Consider the following 5,122-nt stretch of genomic DNA (forward strand, 5'->3'; position numbering starts at 1 on the left):
GCGCGGAAAGCGCCCGCCGCGCCCTCCGGATTCAAATGAAAACAACCATTCGAATTTGGCGCTAAGCGCTGCGATTGGACGGGGCGGCGCGACAGCGGACCAATGGGCAGGCGAGAGGGCGGGGAGAGGGCGGGGCGAGGGCGGGGCCAGAGGGAGGGCGCGGGCCCCGCGGGGCAGGAGCGCGGGCCGGCGGGCTCGCGGTGCACCTGCGGAAGACGCGGGGCTCCCGCCAGGGGCGCCGTGAAAAAGGCGGAAACGGACGTTGGTCTGACTGCCGGGCACAGCCTCCTGCCTCCTCTTCTGGACGGACGAACAGCTGTCCACAGTATGCTACTCACTGCCCGGAGGCTTGAAACTCCGAGAACGGGGGCGCCTGGGTGGCTCAGTGGGTTGAGCCTCTGCCTTGGGCTCAGATCGTGATCCCAGGGTCCTGGGGAGCCTGCTTCCCCCTCTCTCTGCCTGCCTCTCTGCCTACTTGTGATCTCTGTCTGTCAGATACATAAATAAAATCTTTTATAAAATGAGAACTTCCCATATCTCATCAAAGATAACCAATGATAAGCAATATCTAGTGTCTTTTCCCAGTTATACATGTCATCAGTCCCCTTCGAAAACACACTAAAGAGATCATAAGATGCGCATTGTTCTATACTTGGTGCTCTCTGCTTAAGTACTCCGGTGGGTATCACCCCTGGGGACGCCTCTCCTCTTTACTTTCTTCTGGGTGGCTGCAGAGCACCGGGCTCCAGAAGCCATGATTTCTGTAATCACTGTTACTGTGCATTTAGCTTTGCGGTATTTTCCTATTAGAAAAAAAAAAAAAAAACAAAAAACATCTCCAACTAAAAGAGCCCCTGTGATACAAAACGCATGGCTTCTGAAATAACCGCAGGATTCCTTTCTAGAGCCACTTGCCTGGTTGGGGGGGATGGGGAGGGTCCTGTGGAAAAAGGTGCTGTGAAGTGAATGGAGCCAGAACATGCTCCGCTGATGCCCACCCTCCTTGTCACCCCCGCGCCCCCACCAGCTCACCCTACAACCCCCGAGCTTGGCTTTCCTTGGTCAGCAACTGCCCTTCTCATAGCGTGGACTGGGGACCCCTGAGGAAATCTGAGATCCTGGCGGGGGGGCGGGGGCGGGGGCGGGGTCCTTGGGATCAAAACCATGTTCCTAAGAACACCAGACCTTCTTTGTCCTTTTCAGGCTCCTTTTATCAGTAGGGTGGAGTTTCCTGAACGCAGAAGCCGATGTAAAAAACCAGCTGTCTTCCTCTGAGGTATTATAGATTTTTGCAAAAACAGAAAATACTCCTGTTCGTATCGGTATCTTAAGAAAAGTAGATGTATCTCATAAAAATATGATTTTATGTTCATACAAGACATTTCATCACTGCTTTGAAATGAATGGACGAATGACGTTTGAACCTTTCTGCTCCTGAGTGGAAACTCAGAGACAGAGCGCCGGCAGGAATATGGAAAAGCTCCTCGGAGTGAAGTGTGCACGCACAGGACCTCCAACTCCTAATTGTCTGTGACAAGGCTGATGTAGGTAATTTAAATGCGTGGATGCTATTAACCTTCTTCAGAGGATTAATTTCCATCCCCCCCCCCGCCCCTTTCCACCACCGCGGAAAGTGCATCTCTGAACAACCCCATAAAATGCTACTTTTGTCACTCTAATTACTGCTTGTTATCAGGGAGGGCTCTGTGACCTTTCTGGGGCAGCCTAATTAGAACTGGGAGGTGCTAGACTTCCTGTCAAATAATCTTACAAACACACCCCAGTACACGGAGCTGATTCTCTAGACAGAGCAGGAGTTGCGGGAAGACTCAGGGGGTTGTTGGCAAAGTGGTGGGTCTTGGCAGGCCGCACTGCCCTCTTTAGACTGTTGGATGGCAAACATTAGCAGGGGAGCTTTCTGCTGGCTTCGAAGCTTGGCCCACCACCTAAGACTTCATTGAAAACACAGATCTCAGTCCTGCAAGAAGAATCCCATGCCCCATTAGCAGGGTTGGCACCTGGACCCCAGGCTTCACTCCAACACCATCGGAGTCTCGAATAGAATTTAGAATGGGGACCCTGTTAGAGCAACAGTCACCAAGACGGGCGGGAACGGGCTTTGGCCTGAAGAGTTCTCAGGGAATCAATTTCCAAGTCTTTAGAGCCCTCACACTCTTCTGTCCAAACCATTCAGGCCAGGAAAGTGTCTCTAGGAGGTTCCCTGCCCCTGTGCCCCCTCTCCCTGGTCCTGCACACCCCCCTTGTCACTTTCACTTGCCTGAAATTTACTTGGGTAATTGTCCCAGGCACCCAAGAAGGGACCATTCAAAAATCCCCTTCAACTCTGTGCCCGTCCCCTGATTGAAGAGCGTATTTCCAACAAATGGAACATATGTTAAAAAATATTTATCAACTTTGAAACATGTACATTGTTTTGCACATTTGAGTTCCAGTAAATACTACATTCTGTAATCCCTGACATGTCGTCCAGTAGAGAAGGTGGAGGGAGGAAGGCGCGGGGCCGGGACATCCAGGCTCCCCTCCTGGGCAGGCTATGCCCGGACAAGTGTGGTCAGTCTGGGTTGAGTCCCGCCCTGGCACTCTAGGAAACACTCTCAGTAGATGCTCCAAGCCCATGTGTGACCCCCAAGGCTGCAGGAAGGGGTCGTGGTGCCAGGCATCCCTGGAGCCCCTTGCTTCCCAACTTCCCTTCCATTCCAGATCTCTTAGTCACCCCTCCTCAGGCCAGTCTTCCAGTCTCCGGGGCAGAGGAGGGCCTCAAAGTGGGGGGTGCGGGACAGAGCAGGTGGCCAGCCCTAGTCAGCACTCTTTCCCCTGGGGCCCCTAATCAGGTGGACCATCTTCCTTGAGCAAGATCCCAATTGCCTCTCACCCAGCCCTTTAGCCAGTATTCCGCGGGAGGGCAGCCCGGTGGTCTTGAGGTTGTGGGTCCCAAGGGTTCCCAGCTGTTCCCCACACTGGATGCCCTGGGCCTTTCTTCCTGGCTTGTCTGGGAGGTCAGGTCCACCTAAATTCAAGCATATATGGGACCACAGGTCTTCCCACCTTCAAATTCTGTCTGCATTTACCCACTCTCTACAAATCTGAAAGGGGGTGCCATAATCCTGCTGATCCCTGGGACCTCAGCTCTGAACCATCACCAGCTCTGGAGCCATCACCACGGAACAGGGAGTGAGCGGCTGTGCACGTTACCCCCAGATCACATGACTTGCTGGCTAACACCCTTCAGAGGCTGTTAACTGCTTTTGGGAAAGACTCCCAACTCCTGCCAGGACCTAAGAGGTCACAAGAGACCTTGGACCTCCTGCCTCCTTGATTTCCTTGATCCCAATCACTTCAGTGCCCTAACCACTGAGCTCTTCCTTCCTCAAAGATGCTCAGCTCCCTCTAGCCTGAGGGCTGCTGATTCTTCTCTTCTCTCTCCTGGACACTCACTGGGTCAGGAAGAGGAGGTGAGCTTTGCAGAGTGACCGAGCCCCTCCCAGAACAGGTAGTTAAAGACTCTGCCTGGAGAGGAAGCATCCTGGTTGTACCCAGACCTATGAATACCTGCTCCGGCCAAGGTGTGTTTCCACGTCAACCGTGTGTACTTATCCTGGATTAACCTGGTGAAAAGGGGAATCAGAACTGTGATCTCTACTCTCTGAGTTAGGAAAAAAGAAAACAAAACAAAACTGGGACAGAATATGGCATCGAAAACCATGAAAGAAATTTTGAAAAACTTTTTTTCTTTTAATTTGAGAAGCTAATACTATATGCTGTCATTATAGAGTCTTCGGAAAATATGCGATTGTGGAAGGAAGAAAAATTTACCCCAAGATGAACAGAAGAAAATCACGTTTTTGTCTGTGTAATGTTTCTTTTGCTTAATAAACATATTTGTGTATACACATTCCATTTTATTTCTTATGCTTTCATTTATCATTAAACATTTTCTCTTTAATTCCTGGTGAATGTCAGTCACCTTAAGGACCCTATTTCAGCTATGTTTCAACATTTAGTTTTTTCCCCCTAACATTTGCTTATTACAAATCATGCTGTGATTAACATCAGAAACCTTGTTTTGATGTAACAGATTATGTTCTTAGTTTCTAGCTCCTGAGGCCTATTTGCCACATCAAATGATACTTGCTTCACATTATCTAACCGCTTGCTTTTCAAAAAGGTTGTAACAATTTATCTACCTAGATCAATGCTCGAGAACACCTGTCTTACCATGGGCTCTTCGCATTTACATTTTCTGTTAATTTCTCTGCTAACTTGATAAGCTGAAGGCATTCAATTTCAATTTTTAAATTACTAGTTAGGTTGAACACTTTTCCTTACCTATTTAAACTTTTCCTCTTTTCCTCTTTTGGGCTTTGGGCTAAGAGTCTTCTGTGCCCTTTGCCTAATTTTCTGGTCATGTTCTAAAGTTTTCCTTAGTTATTTATTTCACAAATCTATACATCCTTGCTCAGGCAAGTTAGTGAAATTCTTAGAGTCAGTCATTTAGCCCAAGAATATGTAAAGCCATGCATTGTATTCCTTAGATAAATGTGTGTGAAGAATAAAACTCTCCAGCTGTCTGAGAAAGTTCTGTGTGTGGCTGACACACATGGTGGGGCGCGGGGAGTCGGGATTCAATGAAAGAGCCATTGTCAGTTGAGACTCCAAAGCTCACCGTGAACCCCAGTACTGTCGGGGAAGCCCTCTCACTGAAGTAGCAGAGAGAGGAATTGCAGAGCAATGTACACGCATCATAACGAAAGAGAGAATGACTCCGCTAGAGAACAGTGGAAACACACGGGGAAGTCAGGTTCCTCGAGTAGGCAGCCCCGCAGGGGACAGGTGCAGAGACTTGCCGTGGGCCTTTGGTGTCTTCGCTGGACTTGGAGAAACTGCTGGGGATACGCTTCAAACAACAAAAGACTGAGACGCATGTCATAAGTTTCAGTGTTGAGTATTCAATGTAGACTTACATGCAGAACTAAGACCAGACGATAGTTTGAAGGAAGAGACTATTATGTAGTGGGGATTTGCTGACAGTGGAGGCATAGCACAGGTGGGGAAGAGGAAGAGATACACGGAGAGTAAAGTCAGTGCCCTGATTGCCTTTTCA

At 49.2% G+C, this 5,122-nt stretch overlaps 1 long non-coding RNA gene across 5 annotated transcripts; it reads left to right on the forward strand.

Moving 5' to 3' along the window:
- Window positions 1-173: 173 nt before the first annotated feature.
- On the forward strand, window positions 174-3,918 carry LOC132015455 (uncharacterized). 5 transcript variants are annotated; one of them, XR_009403689.1, is made up of 4 exons: window positions 174-325; window positions 1,204-1,276; window positions 1,379-1,548; window positions 3,112-3,918. It is a non-coding gene; the product is annotated as an uncharacterized LOC132015455 (long non-coding RNA). The 5 variants fall into 5 exon arrangements; XR_009403693.1 differs by having other exon boundaries at window positions 3,395-3,918; XR_009403692.1 differs by having other exon boundaries at window positions 3,792-3,918.
- The last annotated feature ends 1,204 nt before the right edge of the window (window positions 3,919-5,122 follow it).

This window comes from Mustela nigripes, chromosome 4, assembly GCF_022355385.1.
Source record: "Mustela nigripes isolate SB6536 chromosome 4, MUSNIG.SB6536, whole genome shotgun sequence".
Taxonomy (NCBI): Eukaryota; Metazoa; Chordata; class Mammalia; order Carnivora; family Mustelidae; genus Mustela; species Mustela nigripes.